This window comes from Odontesthes bonariensis, chromosome 11 (genome assembly GCF_027942865.1).
Source record: "Odontesthes bonariensis isolate fOdoBon6 chromosome 11, fOdoBon6.hap1, whole genome shotgun sequence".
In the NCBI taxonomy this organism is placed as follows: Eukaryota; Metazoa; Chordata; class Actinopteri; order Atheriniformes; family Atherinopsidae; genus Odontesthes; species Odontesthes bonariensis.
In genome coordinates this window covers 32,667,054-32,683,035 of record NC_134516.1, presented here as the reverse complement: position 1 = coordinate 32,683,035, position 15,982 = coordinate 32,667,054, and the positions used below count along the sequence as shown (strand labels likewise).

General features: G+C 43.0%; 1 non-coding gene across 1 annotated transcript; it reads left to right on the top strand.

Moving 5' to 3' along the window:
- The first annotated feature begins 320 nt into the window (after positions 1-320).
- trnat-agu (transfer RNA threonine (anticodon AGU)) lies at positions 321-394 on the top strand. The gene has a single exon. It is a non-coding gene; the product is annotated as a tRNA-Thr (tRNA).
- The last annotated feature ends 15,588 nt before the right edge of the window (positions 395-15,982 follow it).

The window sequence follows — 15,982 nt, the reverse complement described above, 5'->3', positions numbered from 1 at the left end:
ATTTCCTTGAAATATGTAGCGGAAAATAATACGCAAAAGCATAAAAAAGCCTTGTAAAAACACAGTAAATGACTTGGCGTGTAATAAGTACACCGCTTCATGAGATCTGGCTGTAACTGGTGAAAGTGACTTCCTCATGAACACCAGGGTCTGAGTAGAAAACCCAACAATATCTGCAAAATATGATGAAGTTTTGAACCAATTGGAGGCACTTCTACTCATGGCTTTAACTATTCTTGAGGTACAGAATCACAAAAACCACTTCCTGAGGTGGATCCAGTTCCTGCTCTTTATTCTTTCATCAGTTTTATGAACCATGTGGCGCTGTGGCTTAGTTGGTCAAAGTGCCTGTCTAGTAAACAGGAGATCCTGGGTTCAAATCCCAGCAGTGCCTGTGGGCCTTCAGAGCTAACTTTGACTTAATATATAAAACAAGTAATTATCAGGGTTCTACTAAATGCTTCTCACTGGTCTGCTTAATGAAAGTGCGTATAAATAGCACACAGCTTTTAAAGTCTAATTTATGCCTATTTTATACTTTCAGAGTGTAATTTTCCTCTGTTCACATAACACGTCAAATGGTTAGGGTACAGTACGGTGGAGGTTCTCCTCCTGTCACACTACATAACATCAAAATGAACGTACAAACCGTGAAATAGTCAGAGATAGAGTAAAAGCTGAGGGCAGGACGTCATTTCCTTGAAATATGTAGCGGAAAATAATACGCAAAAGCATAAAAAAGCCTTGTAAAAACACAGTAAATGACTTGGCGTGTAATAAGTACACCACTTCATGAGATCTGGCTGTAACTGGTGAAAGTGACTTCCTCATGAACAGCAGAGGTCCGTTTCACGTAGCAGGTTTAGTGAAAACTCTGAGTTGGTTAACCCTGAAATGAGGGAAACTCTGAGTTTTCCGTTTCACAAAGGGAGGTAACTCAACCCCGAGTAAGAGGGGTAACTCTAGCCTGTTTCACAAAGAGAGGTAACTTAAGCCCTCGGTCAGTTACCGGAGTAACAGACTCTCTGAACCTAACCTGTTCGGGACCAGGTTTTATTCAAGAAACCTTGAGTTTCTTTCTGTCTCCGCCCTCTTTCAGCCACACACGCCATTTGATTTCCTCATTCATTCAGTCAGCAGAGCGAGTTCTTCTACTTCTAGAAGTCCATTAGGCACAGTAGGAGGCGACTTTTTTCACAAACATGTCCTTTTGACAACGATCCCGTGGATGAAGGTGCAGCATTATTGCGCAGAGAAATAAATATTCGTCGGAGATGGTTATCAGACCGCGCATAGATTTTTGCATTTACAGACAATTATCTTTTTGAGCGGCACCATCAGAATGTGTTGGGACAAAAGAAAAAAAAGACATAAAAGACAAATAAATATTTGTATGAATAGGCTTAAAAAAGACATATATAGGCCTATTATATTTTATAAAGGCACTCGTGTCTTGGGGGTGGACTCCCTCAGCCACTGCCCTCCCGTTAGAGGTGGCGGTGCTGGCCACCACCCGTTTTACGGGCCTCTGCCTTCTTTCTGTTGGCTCAGTAGAAGTCTGTGTTAGTTTAAATAGGCTTAATTATTTAACAGAACATGATATAGATGATGACTCTAAATTGTCCTTCGGAGTTACTGTGAGTGTGCATGGTTGTTTGTCTCGTTTGTCTCTATGTGGCCCTGTGATGGACTGGCAGCCTGTCCAGGGTGTACCCCGCCTCTTGCCCATTGACCGCTGGGATAGGCTCCAGCCCCCCCGCGACCCGACTGACGGATTCAGCGGTGTATAGATAATGGATGGATGGATGATATAGATGAGAAGACATAGTTTATGTGTGTGAAAACAGCATTATGTTGGGAATAAAATAACTGCACAGTCAAATAGCCACTTAATATTTACTTTACAGTGTAAAACATGATCAAAATGAGGTACCTCCATGCCGAGGTCTCACCTGTTTGAACAATGTTTTTATATTTCATCTTAAACTGCTGCCAAGAGCGCTTCTCCCCTGCGGGATTGCACCTAAATGAAATAAATGAATGGGCTACCATTCAAGCAGTTTCCCTGTAATATTATTGTGATTGCAAAGGACTACATTTAAACTTACACTTTTGCTGCTGCAACGGTGTTGCACTTATTTATAAAAACGTATTGAAACTTGCCGTATATGAGCGCATTATATTTCCAATTCGAGGTTGGTTAAAAACGTAGCCCCTCCTCTTCCCCGTTGCCAAGGTGACTCGTCGAATCGGGGCTCCATTGATGCTGGCTTTTTAAAGTTGTGGTGCACGCGCTAAACTCAAGGTGAACTTACTCAGAGTTGATTAACCTCACTCAAATCAGCGTTTCTGGAACCGAAAACTCAGGGTTTTCTATCTCAGAGTAGATCAACTCAGAGATCAGGAATAGACTCAGAGTTGGTTGAACCTGCTACGTGAAACGGACCCCAGATCTGGCTGCTGAAGCTCAGCTCTGAGTCCATAATAACACCCAGATTCCTGCTTGGTTTGTGCTTTTTAACATCACAGCCTGAAGCTGAGCTCAGATTTTTAACAGCTGACAATGACCTCTGTTTTCTCTTTGTTTAGCTGCAGGAAGTTCTGGATCATCCGGTTGGTTATTTGTTGGAGGCTCTTTGCTGGGCCAGTTATTCCTCTGTGCCAGCAGCTGAGCACCAGTTCTGCCAAAACTAACAGGAAACATCATCCTGCACCGCTGGATTATCAACAAGTAATACTGACCAAGTCAGGAGATTAAAAAGGATGCAGAGGATAGTCAGCCATCTCCTAAACACGGGACTTGTGTTTGACACCAGTCTTTGAACTGCTGTGAGACCGTTGTTTCCTTCATTCGTTTTTCAGCTTTTTTCCAAAACTACTTGGTCGAAAGGTGTAAAACATTAAAAGTACTGGGTTAAAGTTAGAAAAGCATCATGTTTAGGAAATAAAATACACTTTTGGGGAAAAACTTGGCCAATAAGACCAGGAGCTCCTGACCTGTCTCATACATTTCAGTAAGACCTCTGGAAATTGTACCAAAAAGGGCAAAACATGTCTCCTTTAAAGGACCAATAAGAGCTACATCTCAGACTCTACAGGCCTCAGTTAACTTGTTAAATGTGTCAGTGGGTCGGTGTGAAAACTCAACATCTAGGATGTTATTTCCAGCTTCTACGTTTAACTGAAATAGAAAATCTGAGAATTACGACAATTTGGGAAGAGCTATTTTACGACAGTAAAATATTTGGCAGTGACTAAGTGCCTTTAGCACAGACAGGAGGGTGGAGGCCAGAGGAGACAATGAGGCTGATACCAGACCAACCAGATGAGCCTCCAGCGTCCACCTGTCCTGATAGTCCCTCACAAGCAGCTGTCTGTTGTTAGCACGTTAAGCTTTGATTGGTCTGGGCTGGTCTGTGGCATTATTTATAAACCTTCACCCTTGCTGTTTCCTCTCATAGCTTGTTTTCACCATGACAGCTGCTGGGTTCTTCCTGAGGTATAAGCACAAGCTGTCTTTCACAGTTTTTGTTTGATTGATTGGAAACATTAGTTAATATTGCATTCTTACTCTTTGTTGTACATAATTTCAGGGTTTCCCTCTTTGCCTTGTTGACTGCTGCTACATGGGGTTTTCCCACTAAAGGTGTGCTATCATCTGTTGTGATAAAACATTACATGCTTGCTTGAATTAGCTTCTGCTAAACTTGTTCTCATGCACCCAGGTTCAAAATCAGCAGGCCAGAGCAGCAGCGGCACAAGAGCTGCAGGTCATTTTGGCTCTTACCAGGGAGCAGCCGCTGGCCGCCCGGTGACCGTGCCCTACACTGCTTCCAGTGACGTTTATATGGCGACACCTGTGCTATCCTCTGGTCTAAGTCAACCTGTTCTTCAGGCAGACCCAAGATTCAGTGGCTATGGCTCACTTGTGCCAATGCAACTGGGTACCCAAGCTCCCGGTTTTGTCCAAGCTCCTGGCCTTGTCCAAGGTGCTCTTCAGGCAGACCCAAGATTCAGCAGCTCTGGCTCCGTTGTGCCCGTGCAAATGGCTGTCCAAGCTCCCGGTTTTGTCCAAGCTCCCGGTTTTGTCCAAGGTGCTCTTCAGGGAGACCCAAGATTCAGCAGCTCTGGCTCCGTTGTGCCCGTGCAAATGGCTGTCCAAGCTCCCGGTTTTGTCCAAGCTCCCGGTTTTGTCCAAGGTGCTCTTCAGGGAGACCCAAGATTCAGCAGCTCTGGCTCCGTTGTGCCCGTGCAAATGGCTGTGCAAGCTTCTGGTGTCCCACAGGCTGTTCAGACGGGTCCAGCATTGAGCAGCTTGAGCTCTGGCCTGCCTGCAACAGGATACTCTACTGTCACTTATGTGCCTGTTGACGTAGGATCTGACGCTGGCGCTCTGCAACCTGGAGCTGCCCAATCTGGACCACAAGGTAAATCTTCTGCTTGGAGTGTAGATGGCCCAAAATATGTTTGGAAGCCTAAATGTGTCTGTGTGTTTTCATGTAGTCACTAGCAAATCTTGCTTAGTTAAGAATATGTTAAGACTCTGTGGTTTCAGAACTTCTGCTGTGAAAAGGACTAATTGTGAAATGTCTCCACACAGAAACCCAGTGGGCTATTGCTCCCTCAGTCTTTGAGGATGCGTCAGCCCAAGCCCTCAGCCTCACTGACGTTCTCCCTGCAGCCCCTCTGTCACCACCTGGCCCTGTCCTCCAGTCAGGGGAGACCTCCAGTGTCACCAAGGAAGCTGAACTCGGGAATTACCAGCAGCAGACGGAGGAATTCGGCTACCCGGATGACCGCCAAGGGTCTGGACCGGGATCCGCAACTTTACTGGTGCCACGCTTTGGTGTGGGTGGATCTCCTGACTTTGACTACAGGCTTTTGTATGGCTTGTACCCCTCTGGAACCTACAGCACCTTCAGCCAGCAGCATGAGAAGGGCAAAGACTACTTTCAGGACGTCCACTACTTGAAGGAGCATATTACTGACAGCCATGGTTCTGGGCAGCAGAAAAAGTTCTTCCCAAGTGCCCGCTAGAGCTGAACATGTGCAGAGGGTATGTTGAGTGGTACCTGCAAATGTCTTTATCTCAATGCTCTAACTAATCTGGTTCTGTTTCAGATGGGAAAGCTGAATCCAACGGCACAAGATTCTTTTTAGTCTTTGAATAAAATCTTGTCAAATGATCTCGCTTCAGAATGATTGACTAAGGGAAACAATGGCCTGTGTACACCATCTGGGTTCAAGGCAAATGGCAGGCATCGCCTGTCATATTTGACTCGGACATTCTGGTTTTGGTTTCTAGCATGGCTTCTCAAAGCTCTGCATCTTGAGAGGAATTGCTATGGAAGTGTTAAGTAGTTGCTCAATTGACTATAGCGATCAGCTACAGCATCCTTTACAGCCATTTCTCTACACCTGTACATGGCAGCCAGACACAACCCCTTCTATAGATTGCAGAGTGTACGGTAGCAACCTGAAGGCTTGACAAACAAACGTTGTGCTTGAAATACTTGGCTGGATACTCCTTAAATATTCTTCTGCAGTTAAGCCACAGCCAGTGCTGTCTTCAGCAGTCTTGTCATATGATGACCTTGTCTGGGTTCCCCCCCCCAAACCCTGCAGATGGAATGCTAAAGTAATGGCTAGCCAGTGGATAATGAACATTTCTATTTTTCTCTCTGGGTATCCATATACTAGGGTTGTCAAAAATGATTGAATATTCCTTCTAAAACGATGTATTCAGACATCTGTATTAGCACATGTCAATGACACACATGAGCATCTGGGGGCTTTCAAACTGCCAGGCAACAGCAGCTTTACGTCAATAACGGGACAAACTGACTTAATATAGGTGGTTTAAACATTTAACGATTTGTTTCGTGTTATGCCAAGTCCATTTGGGTGAACATTTTCAAGAATTAACCATGTTGCTGGTGGTCGAATGATAAGCTAACTGTAGCTCGTATACAACTTTGTCTTGGCTCAAATTTTTCCATCAACTGACAAATCTGAAGTATTTATATATTTTTGGGGGTTAAAATCACTTTCTTTGTGCCTGTGGTCGAGTTGGGTTCTGAACTTTCTGCCATTTTCATGTGAATCAACTTTCAGCAGTGACGCTTTACCAGACAGTGCGACTCCTGTGACCTGACCCTGACCCCGTCATGCAGTGTGCCGACTCAAGGCAGACGGCGGCTGCGCAGATGTTTTTCCACATTCGATATAAATTTTCACCTTCGAATGTCTGTTTTTAAAACCTATTTGAATTTAGAATATTCTTTGACCACCCTACCCTGTACCACTCTACCATTGTGCTTTAATAGGCAACTTGTTGCCTTTCCACTCTGTAATGGCAGGTTCTGCAGTTGTGCCAGAACATGCCTATTGATGTTGCATCCTCTGAATGCAATAATAAAGAATTACAGTAGTCAAATCCTGCAGTAACAAATGCATGGAGCAGTTTTACAGCATCACTGAGACAGGATGTTCCTGATTTTAACAATATTACGAAGGTGAAAGAAGGCAGTCCTAGAAACCTGTTTTATGTGCGTTGAATGATAAATTCTGGTCAAAAATAACTCCAAGGTTCCTCACTGTAGAACTATCTTACCATCCATTTACTTTACTCAATGTATCCAGTTTAGGGTAATGGAAGCCTTTAGCCCAGTGATACTATTTTTTTTTTTCACAAGAGCCACATTGGCAGAGCAAAATCAAGGGAAGAGCCACTTTTATGACAACATACTAAGTCCCCTTTTGCAAATATGCATTTCTACATATAAAACATCCCACAAAAAAAGAAACAACACAGCCAATACATTTTCAATTAAGACCACATTTACCTTAATACTGGAATCCTTAATACTCAATACTGGAAGCTGGCATGCATGTCCTTGACTTTCTTCATGTTGTATTTGTAGTTTGTTGCAATCATAGTGAGACATTCAAGATGAGCATGGTTTAGTCCTTTTTTAATTAAAAACCGACCCATTGTGCCTGCATCTCGCTAATGGAGCTAGCGTGCACTGCGGTCAAGTGTGACGGTGGTTTAAGCGGGCTGCGTTGCCAGGTTTAACAGAGCCCCCTTTAGGAAACACCATTAAGCCTTAATAAAAATACTTCATACTGTGCAGTATTCGCTGGTTGTTATTTGACAAAATTTGTTATTGTTACCATATTGTTATTAGCTACTATGCGACTGCGAGCCACCAATTAAAGCTTGAGGAGCCGCGCAATGAGTATCTCTGCTTTAGCCTATCCCTGCTGCCAATTGAAAGAGTCAGGGTACACCCTGGACAGCTCTTCAGTCCACTCTGCAAAAGGTCTAATAATTTCCACACTTCCATTCACTGGGACTCTGCTAGAACTGTTTGGAGACCTTTTCTAGAGGGCCGTATCGGAGAGCCTACTGTGGGAGAGTACTTTGAAAGTTTGATTGTGCCAACTATTGCTAGTTTAATAGCAAGTGATCTGAATCGAAGGAGTTAAAAAATATTTTGCAAATTGATCATGTAACTTTGCACTCGAGGGAATTTGAAAAGGCATCTTCCACATGTGGTAGAATCAGGAAAACAAAAGCAGGAGTTATTTAAGTCTTTTGTAGGATGAAAACCAACATGGGAAGATGTGATGCCATGTTAAGGACCGAGTCTGTATGAAGCACAGTGTCATAGCCCTCCAGCTGGTGTCCCAGGTGAGATGAACATGAAGGCCGCACTCACAGGGGGCAAGTCGAGACAGTTGGTTAAGAGGGATGTATGGCTCTGATGAGGCACACAGAAGACACCAAGTGGTGCCAAGCAGAGGGGCAAGGCTACGTAGCATAGGCTAACGAGTCACATGCAATTAAAGCTTGGAAAAGGCCAGCGAGTGCAGATTTAACTGAAACACCTTCATGGTGCAAGGTCAAGCAGGGCCACTGTATTGAGCTTCAAGTTATTTTGGTCTGGGTTTGTGTAATGCAATTCAACCATGAGGAGAAGGAAACATGTAGTGGTGGAATTTAAAGCAGCAGTATTCAGTTTGCCCTTCAAAAGCAGAGTCAGCCTCAGTGGGTGTGGTGAAGACTCAAAGCTATGAAGTGAAAACAAACCTTGAGATCAAGTATTCAATACACAGACCTCATTTTATTGGTCAAGTTTATTTTGCCAGAGTTCAGCCACATGTTGGAATCTCCATGGAAGTGTCCATGAGAGTCACCTGCAGAAAACAGAAGGGGTCAGTATTGATACAGGAGTCTCAATACTTCAGACACTAGTCCAGCTTTACCTTAGTACAACTTCTGCCCTTTAGACCCAGTCTTGGCATCAGCGTGGTCAAAAGCATCCTGGGAGTATTTGGCGTACGAACTGGAGTCGCGGGCTCGTTGGTAGCCATTGCTGGACTGGACGATGTGGGACGAAGGGTATACAGTGCGCATCTCAGATGTGTCCTTAGGGACCTGGTCGGAGGTCCAGGCAGACTGTGGGAAAGAAGGGTCGATCTTCAAGTTCATTAGGGCAGCAAGGAAACGAGCAAAGTCTGCGTCCTGCGCAGTAAAGCCAGCATCAGACCCAGAGGAGCCGCTGCCGTAGCCAGAGCCAGAGGAGCCGCTGCCGTAGCCAGAGCCAGAGGAGCCGCTGCCGGAGCCAGAGCCAGAGGAGCCGCTGCCGGAGCCAGAGCCAGAGGAGCCGCTGCCGGAGCCAGACCCAGAGGAGCCGCTGCCGGAGCCAGACCCAGAGGAGACGCCGCCGTAGCCAGACCCAGAGGAGACGCTGCCGGAGCCAGAGGACCCACTATTTTGACCTGAGCCCAGAAATTAATTGAAGCAAAGTATGACAGCATGGTTAGTCATGCTGTCAGTAGCCTCTGTATCACTGCCAATATGTTTAGTAACAATAAACAAAGCTAAAGGAGTATTTGCAGTTCAAGTGGGTCATTAAACCTGAAGTCTAATATATTGTAAGATTTGGTGCTGCATGATTAATATAGTTGCAGACCCTCTTCCCTCTCATTCCTACCAACATCATGGGTTGAGCATGTCCAGACTAAACAACTTCCCATGTTGGCTGCCTTTATATAAACTGCACCTAAATGTTGATATACTTGCTTTTCTGGGGGGGATAACATGTTCCAACGCTGAAGAGCAGGACACAAAGCCAGGAAATCCTGTTTGGATTTCAAAAGAAAAGAAAGAAACTTTAGTATATAGGAGAACAAAAACCTAAACCATTAAACATGAAGACTCACCTGAAGAAAACCTTAAACAACATGTTGAACAAGACAAAACAGAAGCAACACAATTCAGATACAACTGGTCAAAAACAGCAATCTAGTGACTGCTGTTGAGAGAAGATTTGTGCTGTAACTCATCTGAGGCTGCAGCTGACTTTATATTGGTGCTCTACCTGCTCTAATTACACTCATAAACCTCACCTGGGACCCAGTCAGATCGTGCTGCATTCAATTCAGCTCTGAAAATGAACACTTCTGACATTTAAAAAGGTTTGTTGCAACATGTGAGGAATGAACATGGGATGTTTTAAAGAAGGTGAATTACGCTTGGTCAGATACGGTGTTAAACATCTGGACCAAAGTCCTGCAGATCACTGTGGGCCCCTAATCTCTGGCTTGGGAGTGTGAGGGGAGTGACAGAGATTTGGTCTGAAGGACTCCAGGTTATAACCTCGGTTCTAATACGTCACAAAGTCGTCACATTCATGAAATTGGGGTCCAACACATCACTTGTCCACTTCACTAGTGGGAGCTGCTAGTTGGGTTTCAAGGGGAAAAAAGTGAGCTCAGCGTGACATAAGACTGGAGTCTTAGTAAGTTAACCTGCTGAGTTCTGGAAATAACTCTAACATAATGTTGACTCCTTGGCAGGAATAAGGAGCTCTGCAGCTCTCTCATCCAGAGGATCTAGAAGCATGGATGTGTTTGGAACATAGCAGAGGGTGTATTCTTACTAAAGTCACGCTAACTGCCTTCTGCGCACTCTGAGATGTTCAAAGCTCAGATTAATATCTGAGCTGAGATGTAGAAACGTGAAACAACATGATGCAGAGCTGCTCTTTTATTAAGTGATATGGAGGAGATCTTAGATTTATTTCAGATGAACTTGATTAAACAGGACATAACGGAGGTTAAATGTTTAAAGCACCTTGTGCCATCATTTTGTTCATATCTGTAACTGTTTCTCAAATTTGTCTTGATGATTTCTGTGGATTTCCATCATTCCTCCTGAAAACTTGTTGCCTTGTGAGAACAACCAAAGACTCCCACAGACTCCCTGTGACACAGCAAACTTCCAACATGGGAAATGTGACATTTGAGCACTTTATAGTCTGTAGGCGACTGTTTTCTGTTCTTTGTACTGTGGAGGCTTTACCAGCCATCAGTGAGGTGGAACTGTACTGAAAATACACTGAAGTTAAAGTTACATTTTTAACTCATTTAAAAGGGAAAATATGTCTATTTGAATAATGCTCTTTTTTAATATGGGTCTAAGTTTCTGAGAAAGTATTTTTTACTGTAAAATGTTGACTGTCACACCTGAACTTCATATTTATTTATGAAAATGAGAATATTTATATCCCCAGGTTGTTTTAATTCTGAAAACTAACATTCGTTACAGTAGTTCACATCATCTGTCCTCATAATTACTTTCATAAAATCCAACAAAGACCAGACTTTATCATGTTCATATTTAAACTGCAACCTGCAGGTTAACAATGTGAGTGACTTAAAGTGTAGAAACAAGTCCACAGAAGTTTTTCTTTTAATTATGTCAGTATATGTCGACTATGTGCAAGGCCCCACAGGCAGTGTCCTTGCTGTAGGGATAACCAGGTAAGACATCTGATTCTCACATATAGATGGAACATTTGATGTTGCATTATGCCCGGTATTAATCAGACATGTTTGTTCATGTTCCAGACAGGATAGTGAATGCTTTTGTGCACAGTCCACTGTGTGGTTGTACAGCTCACGACTTACATGAATATATTCCAACACCTGGCTCGCCTTCTTGCATCCAAATGTAGAACAAAATAGATGTTTGATCTGTAAAATCTGATGTAATGAACAGAATCCATGAGAGTTGTTGGATTTATTCATTAATATAATACATTTATTCTAACCCTCTCCGGGCTCTGGGGAGGATTCATCCCTCCATCAGACCTGTTGCCACTGATTTTCAGTCCACTTCTTGTGTCCTTTGGCACAGCTCAGCCTTTTCTCCCCGTTTCCCTCCTTAAGAACGGCTTCTTGACAGCCACCCTTCCATGGAGCCCATTTCTGATGAGGCTTCATTGAACAGCTGAAGGTCCAGATGCATCTCAGGGAATCACCCATTTTCTGCAGAAATGCCATTTCATGCACATCAAACTTTTTTTATAGATGCAACCAAAGAAATGGGAACAGATGACAAATACTTCCCATCCCTGAATTTTAGCTTGAGCAGCTACTGATGATGCAGCCCTTTTGGCCACCTGGTACCTGCTTCAGGTCAACCTCCTGAACAACCCAACACAAAAGGCCTTTTTCTACAGCTTTAATTTTTCCCTACATGCAAATATTCACGAGCAGGTCCTATGCTGCTGTCCTGATAGGCAATGATGACCTTCTGGCCACACCTCTGCTATTGAGGCTGAGAAGCTCCTTTCAGTTCCCATGACCCAACCTCAATGGTAATGTATAGATTTAATAAAAATACTCAGCTTTGTGTTTAAGACGTCATGAACAGGGTCCTCCACTAGATGTTTGCCCCAACCACCTGATCAAACTTACTTCCAGGTAGTGAGTAAGTGACAACATTGAGCCAATAAATTTTGTTCCCAAGCCACTTCACTAAAAGTAGCTGCCACATCTTTTGATTTGTTCAGCACAAGCTTCATTACAAGTATTCAAAGGAAAAGACCTTTGCAACCACAGAAGATAGTTATGAAGCCATCCTCGGTCATGGACTTGCAGAAACTACTGTCCAGGTTTCACATGGCCCCAGCATCTGATGGGTCTGCCCTTCCCAGAGCTGTAGGGTGAGGATTGCTACAGAGTGTAAAGGTTTCCCCCTCAGCACAATATGCAGCAGTGGAATCTTCTGATAGAGCTCAAGGCCACACCTTTACCCACTGCTGTCAGAGAGCTGCAGTCGGCTTTTCAGCCAGTTTTAGTTGGGAATGTAGATAAATTTTCCGACGTTTTCCCATTTTTCCGGAATTCCTTTTGACTAATGAGAGCCAAACGTAATAGCACACTATTCCCGATCAATGCGCACCTAACGGAGCGCTTTTTATGTCGGTGGGACCAACGCTGCCAGACTAGTTAGTCGCCGAACTTTAGGGCGGAAACGGGAGAATAATAATCCAGCACAGGAGTAAGATGTTTGCCTAATGCCTTCATCATCTTTTTCTTCACTGCCATGTGCAGATATGACAGAGGACGACTACCTAAACTTTACTCCAGCAACACTTGACTCTCTTGTTGACAGCACTATAGTTTCAATGCGTACAGCACTGGACAATGTTGCCCCTCTGAAAAGGAAGGTAATCAGTCAGAAGAGGTTGGCTCCTTGGTATAATTCACAGCTGCGTGCTTTAAAGCAGACTGCAAGAAAGCTGGAGAGACAGTGGCGTTCCTCTAATTTAGAAGAGTCTCAATTAGTCTCTGCTGAGCCAGTTATTCCTTTAACTCTCAGCAGTGATGATTTCATGAGCTTCTTTATTAATAAAATTGTTTCTATTAGAGAGAAGATTGATGGAGTCCTTCCCACTATTATCAGTGATGTATCATCAAGTACAGCAGCTTTAGAAGTATCTTTAGAACCTGATTTGTATTTAGACGGCTTCTGTCCAGTTGATCTCTCTGAACTAACAACAGCAATAGTCTCTTCTAAACCATCAACTTGTGTTTTAGACCCAATCCCAACCAGACTGTTCAAGGAGGTTTTCCCATTAATTGACACTTCCATATTGGATTTGATCAATCTGTCTTTGTTGACAGGATATGTACCTCAGACTTTTAAGGTTGCTGTAATTAAACCTTTACTTAAAAAACCTACTCTTGATTCAGAGGTGTTGGCTCATTATAGACCTATATCCAATCTCCCTTTTATGTCTAAAGTTCTTGAAAAAATAGTTGCAGCTCAGCTTTGTGATCATTTACACAGAAATAATCTGTTTGAAGAGTTTCAGTCAGGATTCAGAGTGCACCATAGCACAGAAACTGCACTGCTGAAAGTAACCAATGATCTCCTCTTAGCCTCTGATAGCGGACTTGTGTCTGTGCTTGTCCTGTTGGATCTCAGTGCTGCATTTGATACGGTCGATCACAGTATCTTATTACAGAGACTTGAACATGTTATTGGGATTAAAGGAACTGCATTAGGCTGGTTTAAGTCATATTTATCTGATAGATTTCAGTTTGTTCTTGTAAATGAAGAATCTTCCTCACACACCAGAGTAAGTCATGGAGTTCCTCAGGGTTCTGTGCTTGGACCGATTCTTTTCACTTTATACATGCTTCCATTAGGTAACATTATTAGACAGCATGGCATAAATTTCCATTGCTATGCTGATGATACTCAGCTGTACTTATCTATAAAACCAGATGAACCCAATAGGTTGGTCAGACTACAAGCATGTCTTAAAGACATAAAGACCTGGACGACTCAGAACTGTCTGCTTCTAAATTCAGACAAAACTGAAGTCGTTATCTTTGGACCTGAGCGTTTCAGGGAGAAATTGTCAAGCTATATAGTTATTTTAGATGGTATTTCCTTGGCTTCTAGTTCTACAGTGAGGAACCTTGGAGTTATTTTTGACCAGAACTTATCATTTGACTCGCATATAAAACAGGTTTCTAGGACTGTCTTCTTTCATCTTCGTAATATTGTTAAAATCAGGAACATCCTGTCTCAGAGTGATGCAGAAAAACTGCTCCATGCATTTGTTACTTCAAGATTGGACTACTGTAATTCTTTATTTATGGGCTGTCCCACATATTCTCTGAAAAGCCTCCAGCTGATCCAAAATGCTGCAGCCAGAGTTCTGATGAGAACTAACAGGAGAGATCATATTTCTCCAGTTTTAGCTTCTCTTCATTGGCTCCCTGTTAAATTCAGAATAGAATTTAAGATTCTTCTCCTAACATATAAAGCTCTTAATGACCGAGCTCCATCATATCTTAAAGATCTCATTATAAGATATTTTCCTAACAGAGCACTTCGTTCCCAAACTGCAGGTTTACTTGAGGTTCCCAGAGTTTCTAAAAGTAGAATGGGAGGCAGAGCCTTCAGTTATCAGGCCCCTCTCTTGTGGAATAAGCTGCCAGTAAATGTCCGGGGAGCAGACACCCTTTCCACTTTTAAGACCAGGCTTAAAACTTTCCTTTTTGATAAAGCTTATAGTTAGGGATGGCTCAGGTGATCCTGAAACATCCCATAGTTAACACATTGAATACTGGCGTTTTTTACGGAATTATGTCGTAGAATCCCAGTGTTCTAAACCATTTTTTTTATGTTTTTTGTACAGTCACAGCATATTATGTGATAGGGCCACTGAAACATGTTATGGCTCGTTTGAAAACTGAGACTTTAAACTCTTTGTGGGTCAAAACTGCGTGTCTCTAGATGCCGCCATTAGCGAGCTATCCTTAGCTAAACCAAGGCGGGTATCCACCAAAATCAACAACAAACTGAGATATCGGGGCTTTTGTGAAACGTGCGCTCTTTCAGCCTGTCGCACTTTAGATACTTACATATCTGGGTCAGAGGATTTGCGTCGTGTCGCATGTTGCAAAGCTAACCTGTTCATAAGACCGCCTCCTTAGACTTGTCGCGTGTCTTCTTCTCCTTCTTGTTGTTTGTTTATGTTACTTTACCGTCACCCTCTGGAAACCGACACGTGCGATTGGACAAAATGTGGAAATGCACAACAATCAATGCAGCGTTATCAAAATTGTTCTTGAGTTGACTAGGGTGACCATATTTTCATTTGGGAAAACCAGGACACCTTGGAGCGGGGGGGGACTCTGCATGCATATGGAGGATGCTGCTGCTGCTTTACCAATATTATTATTATATTATATTACATATTATTATTATTATAATATTATAATTATTTATGTCTGTGGCATGCGCTCACTTAAAATAGGCCTACCCAGTCCTACAATAACAAGATATTTACAGTTGGTTTATTAAAAATGCTTTTCAGTAAAAGTTAACAACAATAACTCTCATAACAAATGATAATTTTATTCAAAATGCTTTACAATTCCTGTAATGAATGAATAGCACAATGAAAGAAATAATGTCTCATCTTAACATCCCTCACTTAACAACAAAAGTTAACAATAACTCTCAACTCCAAATAACTGTGTGATCGAGCTAGCACTACTCTCGCCTCGGACAGCTGTCTTGTGCTTCTCGTGTCCAGGTGGCTTTTCAGATCTCTTGCACCTCCATTGGACACCGAGACATATGTGCTTGCTTTGCACACTGTGCACAAGGCTTCCCATTTGTCTCGACCCGGTCTGAAAGCGGGGAAACTCTTTTGTAAATCGTCGGTAAATGTGCATTTGCGCTTCGGCATGTTTGTTGCTTGCCTACTGACAGTCACGCTTTCTAAAAAAAATCCGGGACGCCCAGGACAGGACGTGAAATACGGACATGTCCCGGGAAATACGGACGTTTGGTCACCCTAGAGTTGACGCAAAGCCATTGGCGTAATGATCAAAATGTCCAGATGATGACACCAGTTTTTGACGGCCATCTATGTCAGTTCTGTTCATCACATAATTACAAAAATCACACAGAATGTGCATTAGAATGTATAGATTCAGAATCCATAAAAAAAAACGTAAAAACGTATTTTTTACCATGTGGGAGCCAACGCATGGGCAGTAAAAACGTAGTTTTACGTGACTTGGGAGTCAATGTGTTAAGCTGCTATAGGCCTAGACTGCTGGGGGGCCTCATCTGTCACACCTTTCCTCACTTTAC